Source organism: Triticum aestivum, chromosome 4A, assembly GCF_018294505.1.
Source record: "Triticum aestivum cultivar Chinese Spring chromosome 4A, IWGSC CS RefSeq v2.1, whole genome shotgun sequence".
Taxonomy (NCBI): Eukaryota; Viridiplantae; Streptophyta; class Magnoliopsida; order Poales; family Poaceae; genus Triticum; species Triticum aestivum.
Genome location: NC_057803.1, coordinates 689045579 through 689054561, shown reverse-complemented (window position 1 = coordinate 689054561; position 8983 = coordinate 689045579).

The following is an 8983-nucleotide window of genomic DNA, read 5'->3' as shown; positions in this document are numbered from 1 at the left end:
GATCGAAAACAGTACCGAAAATTTGAAAAAAAATTAAAAACAGAATTCCGCGATTTAGTAAATTTGAAACTGCTCTTAAACCATAACGAATTAGAGAAAGTTTTATATATGGAAAAGATGCGCCTCGACGATATCTATCCAACAGCGTATCATTTGCTTCATTCCGACAAGAGGTTTAGAAAAAAACGTGAAAAAACGCTCGCTGCCACTCGTCATCCGTCGCACCATTTTCAAAACTGCTCTTAAACCGTGTGGAATCTCGAAAAGTGTTCAACATGTCGAAGTTGCGCCTAATCCATAGCTTTTCAACGGTATATTACACGCCTCATTCCGATAAACGGTTAAAAAATTAGAGCGAAAACAGTACCGAAAAAACACCGCGTGCAGTTTTTTCCGACGAGAAGTTCACTAGTCTATATTGCAGTGCTCGTCGTCAAGAAGATGCAGTGCACTTGCGTTCAGCGTGCAGTGCGGAAGTGGTGTGCAGAATAGTTATTCTGCTAATATTAGCAGAATAGACCGTCTGTATATATATATATATATATATATATATATATATATATATATATATATATATATATATATATATATATATATATATATGCGGTTCTACGTACGAGAAAATCTATTTAATATATATGCATAACGTGTACAATTTGTAGTATCGTGAAATACCAGCAAACAAAAAAGAATTAAATGGAAAATAAAGCCAAATTGAAAACACAAAATTAAAGCAAATTTTTTTAAAAAAACACCCAAACATTTAGTACCGGTTGGTGTTACCAACCGGTACTAATGCCCTCCACGCAAACGGGTCTGGCTCGTGCCACGTGGTGGCACTTTAGCGGCGGTTCGTGACGAACCGGTACTAAAGGCCGGGGACCTATAGTCCCCACTATTTAGTGCCGGTCGGCGAACCGGCACTAAAGCCCGTTACAAACCGGCACTAAAGGCCGATTCTGCACTAGTGGATGTCTGTTTGGTATTAGGCCTAGACTATCAGCGCCCTTCATCAATTGGATAGGAGTAGCGACAGTTGTTGCTTAGATGGTGGCTTTAGTCTTACTATTGTATGACTTTGTAAGGTCTTGTGAGAATAATTAATAAAGTGGCCGTATGCATCGCCAGGATGCAGAGGCCGGGGGTCCTCCTCCTTTTCTAAAAACATATCTGTTCGCAGACACGGGGACTAGTCCACAGACGCGGAAGCGGGAGGCAACCATCTAAAACTAGCCGCATACATTTTCACAACAATTCAAACCAACCGGCCGAAATTTGTGTAAACATGACGGATTTTATTACACTACATCAACTTAGTGCTAGTCCGGCTCTCGAGGTATAATTAATACCTAATTTAAATGGTCGCCCGCGGATACCTTTGCCTTCGTCATGTCCAGCAGCCCGTTCACCAGACTGTTGGGAGCCCTGGAGGTATATTCTTCAGTGCGAAGGATGGCTTGCTTCCCCACCGCTCATCGGAGTAGAACCCCTGGCTGATGCTTCACCGGTATGGGAAGGGGCCGCCGCTTCCGTGGAGTCCATGCGGGGTCGACGAAGGTCCTCGCAAGACAAAAAACGGGAAAGACACCGGTTGTGTACGCTGGCATCGCCTCAGCTGTGGCCTTCATGGGACCCAAGCGGCGGCGGCCTTCTATGTTCTACTTCTCTCCTCGTTGCGGGCGCGGACGCGCTGATCGCCAACTCATCGTTGTTCGTGCACCGGCTTCTGTCTCTCCCTACATGGCGCACTCGCAGAGAAGGATGGCAGGTACGACGCGTCGTCGTTGACGGCGGCGATGACGCCCGTGTTGTCGTGCTCCTGGCCGTGCCGGCGTGGAGCAACTTGCCACTCCTAGAGCTAGCATGGAGCAGCGAGTTGCTGAATCACGTGTCGGATTAGGGCAGCAACCTGCTCCGTCGGCCTAGCGGAGGGAGCTGGAGCAAAGAGCTGCCTCACTCGTATCCGCTGGGCTCGGCGAGCCACCGAGCCGGCTTGTATGCCAGAGAACTTCTCTTCCTGCTCGTCGAAAGCCATCGAAAAAGTGAGGAAAATGGTGGAAGCAGGAGATGTGGAGCGACAGAGTGATGCGATTCTAGCCCGACTTTTGGCCTCTTTTAAATGGAGGGAGGACGGTAGGAGCTTGGCCGGCGTTGCGTTTAATGTCGGCCCGCTCCTGAATGAACATGTGGCCGGAGTAGGTCTCTCGGCTTCCACTCATGTTTAATGCTAGCGTTTGAATGCGGCGAGGAGGCGTGTTCAGCCGGGCGTGCAGCGGGTGGCGCCCTCGGCCGGCGCACTAGTTCAGTGCCAGCGCCAGTGGGAGGTTGCATCTGGTCTTTAATGAATACGGGCAGCTGGTGCCGGTCGGAACGCGCATGGGAGGTGGGAGGGTTTTTTTGGTGGGCCAGGGCGGTCAAAAGAGGGCTTGGGAACGGTCCGTACTCTAGCAAACATTCTTCACATTTTTTTGCGAGGATAGATACAGGACTGCGCTGGATGGTTTTCATAGTCCATACAACATGAGTCAAACGATTGCGGGAGGTTTGCGAGTCGGCATTGGGATGCGTTAAAGGTTTCGGGCTTTAGTCCCGGTTGCGGAACCGGGACTAATGGGCCCCTATAACCGGGACAAATGGCCCGTTTTCTACTAGTGGGCGGAGCTTTGTGCATGTATGAAAGGACTCTCCTTTACTATTCAGAGAAGTGACCTCCCTATTGTGATAGAGATGGATTCGATGGTGGCAGTCTCTATGATTCAAGATCGTGAAATTGATAGATCTGTTTATTCCTCGCTTGTGATGGAAATTAGACATCTTAGAGGTCTTCAACATACTTGTATTACTCATATTAACCATACGCAAAATAAGGTTAGCGACAACTTGTCTAGTTTTGCTAGAGTAGAGAGAAGGACAATGACTTGGGTTGGATCAGGTCCCCTGGAAGTAGTAGAACTAGCTCTTGCAGATTGTATGAACACTACCTTCGAGTAATTCAAGTTATGTTTCGCAAAAAAAAAACTAGTACATCAACATCTTTTTTTAGGAATGCGAGTACACCAATATCTTTTTTTAAGGAGAAGTACACCAACATATTTTTTTTTGAGGGATGCGAGTACACCAACATCTCTTTTTTAGGGGAAGTACACCAACATCTAATAGACCTCTCCAAGGGTGGAGCCAGTGGGGGGGGGGGAGGGGCAATAACCTCCCCACCCCCTGATGGATCGGCCACGACGTACAGCAGGCGGATCCTATTTGGCGCTTATGCTGCAGGGCGCTGCTAGTTGGGCTCGGCCCATCTTTCCCTTTCTTTCTAAAAACTGAGAAAAAAAGGCAGGGCTGTCCAGGGAGAGCTCCTGTTCGGCGCCTTATGCGCCCGAACAGCTCGTTGGCGCACACGGCCGCACCTTGTTGGGCCGGCCCATGAAGGAGGATCGCAACGAGGTCGAAAATTGCAAAAATGTGCGTTTCCTGGATTCGAACTCAGGTCGGTACCTTCAACCTAAGTATAGCTAACCACCAGAGCCAAGGGGCATTCGTGACAGAAAACAGCGACAATATTATAAGAACAGCATGGCGGCGCTATTTATTTGCATAATACCGTCTGTTATATGAATTATTCTGAAAAATGTCGTTAATTTGAAAACACTCGTCATTTTCGAAGAAAAGTTCACAAACTCAAAAACGTTTATCGATTTTGAAAAAAGTTTGTGAAAAAAATTCATCCATTAAAGACCATCAAATTTTAAGAAAAGTTCATCAAATTGGGAAAAAACTTCATAGAATTTGAAAAAAAGTTCACTGGATTTAAAAAAAGTTCATCAAAGTTGAATAAGAGTTCATCAAATTGAAAAAAGTTCATCAAATTTGAAAACAGTTCATAGAATTTGAATAAAGTTCATCGAATCTGAAGCAAAAGTTCATCTATTTTGTGAGATGTAGAAAAAAAGTTCATCAAATTTGTAAAAAAGTTCATCGGATTTGAAAAAAGTTCATCGGATATGAAAAAAGTTCATCAAATTTGAAAAAAAGTTCATCAAAGTTGAAATAAAGTTCATTGGATTTGAAAAAAGTTCATCGTATTTGAAAAAGTTCATAAAATTTTGTTCAAATTTGAGAAAAAGTTCATCTATTTTAAATTAAATCACGAATTTTCCGACAGTTTGTAGAACCAGGAGGAAGAAAAAAGAAATACGAAAAATGGGGAAAAGAAAAAGGAAACGAAGACTACCAAGAAGAAAAAAGAGGAATAGAGCATTGTCATCACGTGGTGTTGATCGGCAGAGTGGTTAGTGCATAGCAATGTCAACCAGGACGTCTTCGGTTCGAGTCACCGCAGGCACTCTTTTTTGAAAACAAAGAAACAAATAGGCAGATGGGCCGGCCCAGCGCGGAGGGTGGGTGTGCGCCCGTTTGCGAGAACACCTGTCACGGGCGCTTAAAGCGCCGAATAGGAACCAGCCTGTCCAGGATTCGAACCTCAAACCTACACCTCCGCAGAGGAAGGCCACTATCACTGGGATAACAAGCCGCAAGTGACAATTACTTCGATTTTCTTATTTTATTCTACAGATGGCAATGCCCGCGTTTTTTTCTTCTTATTCTTATTTTTTTTCTATGCTTCTCTTTTGTTTCCTTTTTTTTGCAAATGCACAAACTTTTCTTAATTTTCGTATTAAGAATCGATGATCTCTTTTTAAAATTTGTGAACTTTTTTGGGGATTGAAGGAAAATTTTCAATTCTAATGAACTTTTTTTAAATTACATAAATCAGTTAAAAGTCGATGAACTTTTTTTGAACTTGATGAACCTTTTAAAAACATTGTATGATTTTTTTCAAATTCGATGAACTCTTATTGCCAAATTTGATTAAATGTTTTTCACTTTTATGAACTTTCTTTAATCAAAATCAGCGAACTTTTTTTCAAAACCCAGTGAAGTATTTTTGAATTCATGATTTTTTATTTCAAAATCGATGAACTTTTTTTGTAACCCCGTGAACTATTTTCAAATTTGAGATTTTTTAATGCAAAATTGATGAAAGATTTTTCAAATCAATTAACTTTTCCAAACTTTATTTAAGTTAAGGGCCTTTTTTAAAATTCATGAACTTTTTACAGTTTTATGCTTTTTCAAATTAGTGAGCTTTTTTTTTTAAATCATGAATCTTTTTTGAATTCATGAACTTTTTCCACTATCGCGAGCTTTTCCAAATTTGTATGAACTTTTTCAGTTATTGACTTATTTTTCAATTCATTGTTTTTTAGAATTCGTTTTCAAATTTACATTTTTTCCTTTATTCAATTTATAGTGGGTATAACACTACGTATATGCTAATGTTCGCACTAAACAAAGGGTTAAGTAGACCTGTTTCCTCAATGTAGGCATGAAAGTCAAGCGTGGTCTAGTGGTTAGCGCGCTGTCTGGTTGACATTGGCGGCTAGAGTTGGAATCTCACTTCAGCCGATTTAATCTAGATTTTTTTTTGTTGTGTTGGATTTTTCAACAGATTGCTGGGCCGGCCTGCTACGCTGCGCCTGCGAGCCCCAGCAGCGCTGACGGGCGCTGAAAGCGCTGAGTAGGAGCTCCCCGTACAGCAGGGCCAGTACTAAGTACTACTGTGGCAATTATGCTAATCAAAATTTCATTTCTGGCCATTACAGCATACCAAAGAGGCCTACCAGGCAACTACGGAGAGACCAAGGCCCAAGCCCACTAGGCAATAAAGAAATTTGTTGTTTGCATTGGCGTACAAGGATGTAGGTGTATACAAAAAGATGCGGTCGCGGCCGCCTCGCAGCTCGCAGCTGTCTGATTGCTATACTAGTTTTTCCCTCTAGTTAGGGTTTTTCTCCTCCCGGAGGCGATCTTCGCCACCGTCTAGATGTTTGCTTCCCTCCCACCGATCTAGCCAGGACACGACCATGGAGCGATCAAGGGGCGATCATTGGGATCGCTGCCCGCTCCTGGTCTGTCTTCCTGGCTCCGACGGGGTGCTAGGGTTTCCCACCAAAAGCTCGATCGGTCTACATCGGGCTAGTGATCTCCATGGATTCGACCGGGGCCTCAGGCTCATCTGCGGTTAGTGATGTTGAAGCAATGTTGAAGGAGTTGGGGATGCGTGAGGAGGATTTGGACGACATTGTTTTCGATGAGAAGGAGGCGCCACAAGAGGCGGCGAGGTAGGTTGCCCTAGTTAGGGTAAACACCAATAAAACCTACTGCAGGACTTGGTTCTACAGCAATATGAGAGCTGCCAGGGACATCGCTCAAGAAGCGAAGTTTCGACCATCAGAGGATAATTTGTACACTGTGCAATTCTCATGCTTAGGGGATTGGGAGAGGGTTATGCATGATGGACCTTGGAACTTCAGAGGAGATGCAGTGATCTTAGTGCCATACGATGGAGTCACCAAACCGTCCATGATTAAGCTTGATTATGTGGACATCTGGGTTCAGATACATGATGTGCTTGACCTTTATGCGCATCTCATCGGACCACTCACTTCAAAGGTGGGCGAGGTCTTGCATGTCGAACAACAATCGCAAGACTTTATGGGGACTTTCTACCGTGTCTGGGTTCATATCAGAGTGGAAAAACCTCTGAAGAACGCAGTGTCGATGATCAGAGATGACAAGCACCAAATCTACAGGGTCAAGTACGAGAGATTACCAGACTGGTGCGCGGTTTGTGGCATGCTGGGACACCTGTTCAAGGAACACGACAATGGCATACACCCTCCCTCCACGCTGGCCTTCAAAGATTTGAGAGCTACATGGTACGTGCGATCTGGGAAAGGCCCTGGAGAAGGAAGAGGAGATAGGGGAGGACGCCGAGGCGGCCGTTCGGGTGGTCGAGCAAAGACATATGAGAGGGGCTATGAGCATGATGGTAATGAGTACACAGAAGATGATGCTGATGCAGATGAACGACAGGACGATGCATTTATGGAAGAAAACAACAGGAAGCGGGCGATCACAACAGAGAGTGCAACTAAGGCGACCGCAGGAGGCGTGGAAGGGGGTGTGGATAGCTCAGATGCTAATCAATTGGCGATCATACCGCAGAATACTGCTGCCCCTTTTAGCCCTCCCCCGAAGAGGGACCCAAAGCGCAACAAGGTCGCGGGAGGAAAAGATGGTGATGTTATTCCAAAAGAACAATTGGTGGTCTCCCTCGAGGGGCGCCGCCGGGGACAATGAGTTCTCATATTTGGAACTTCCGCGGAGCGGGTAATGCCGCGACAGTTCATGAAGTTCGCGACTAGCGAAGAAGTTTACCCCTACCCTCATGTGTATCCTCGGAACTAAAATAGCTGATAGTAGGGTAGAAGCACTAGCAGGAACATTAGGCTTTGATTGTGCTTAATGCAGTCGATAGCCAGGGTAGAAGTGGAGAGATTGGCTTGTTTTGGAACAAATAAATAAAGATTGAAGTGTTGGGTTACTCCGTGTATCATTTAGATGTTTCAGTGGAGGAGTCGGGCAAGGAAAAGTGGCGCATGACAAGTGTGTACGGTGAAGCTGAGACTCACCTGAGATATCAAACATGGGATGTTTTAAAAAACATTAGCACATCAAGTGACTTGCCGTGGCTCTATATTGGGGATTTTAATGAAGTACTACGCTCGGATGAACACGAAGAGGTTCGTAGGCGCAACAACGCTCAGATGCAGGCCTTTCGGGAAACCACGGAAGTCTGTGGTTTGATTGATATTGGATACAGAGGCCGTTTTTGGACTTTTGAAAAGAAGGTTGCAGGGGGTACTTTCACTCGATGCAGACTAGACAAAGCACCTCTCTAATGCATAATGGACTGCTATGTTTCCTTTGGCTTGCGTGGAACACTTGGAAGCAGTGACATCCAATCACACTCCAATTTTGTTGCAGTGGGGCGGATCGGAGAAAACTAAGTTTAAACAAGGTTTCCGCTATGAAGTGATGTGGGAGACTCATGAGGAGCTGAAAGACACGGTCACCAGTGGATGGTATGGGCCACCATGCATGACGGTAGAGGAGATGAGACAGAAGTTATCAGCCATGTCAAAGAATCTTGAAGTTGGAGCCGGGACACTTTTGGAAGTGTACGCAAAGAGATAAAAATGATGCAACAAGAACTTAAGAGACTACAAGATGATCCCTTAAGGGCGGGGCCGAATCATTTGGAAGTCAAAATTAATGAGAAGCAATGGCTCGCGAAGAGATCATGTGGAGGCAAAGGGCAAGAGTGCAATGGCTCGCGACAGGAGATAAAAACACGAGGTTTTTTCATTTGCGGGCTAGTCTAAGGCGAAAGATGAATATGATAAGAGCCCTTCAAAATTCCTTGGGGGTGTTAGTTGAGGATCCAGCTGAGTTAAAAGCCTTGGCATCTGAGTTTTATCAAGAACTATATACGTCAGAGGGGGTGAATGATATGGAGGCTGTCTTACCGAGGAAGGTAGTGGCCGATATGAATGCTAACCTTTGTGCTCCATATACTAATGATGAGGTCAAAACAACTCTATTTCAAATGTTTCCCACAAAGGCTCCTGGGCCTGACGGCTTCCCAGCTCATTTTTACCAGCATCATTGGGATATATGTGGAGAGGAAGTTACTCGAGTTGTGCTCAGGATTGTTAGGGGAGAAGAAAGCCCTGAGAGCATAAATGATACAGTTTTGGTTCTTATTCCAAAACTTACTAACCCTTCTCTCTTGTCATAGTTCAGGCCCATCAGCTTATGTAATGTGTTATACAAGATTGCCTCCAAGGTAGTGGCTAACAGGTTGAAGCTCATCCTGCCGGATATTAACTCAAGGGACCAATCTGCCTTTGTTCCTAGAAGGTTAATCCCGGATAACATTATTTGTGCATATGAGTGCTTACACTTCATGAAGAGGGCCAAGTCTAAGAGTAACAACTTTTGTGCTTTGAAATTGGATATGATGAAAGATTATGACAGATTTGAATGGTCCTACCTACAAGCTATCATGAGTAAGTTG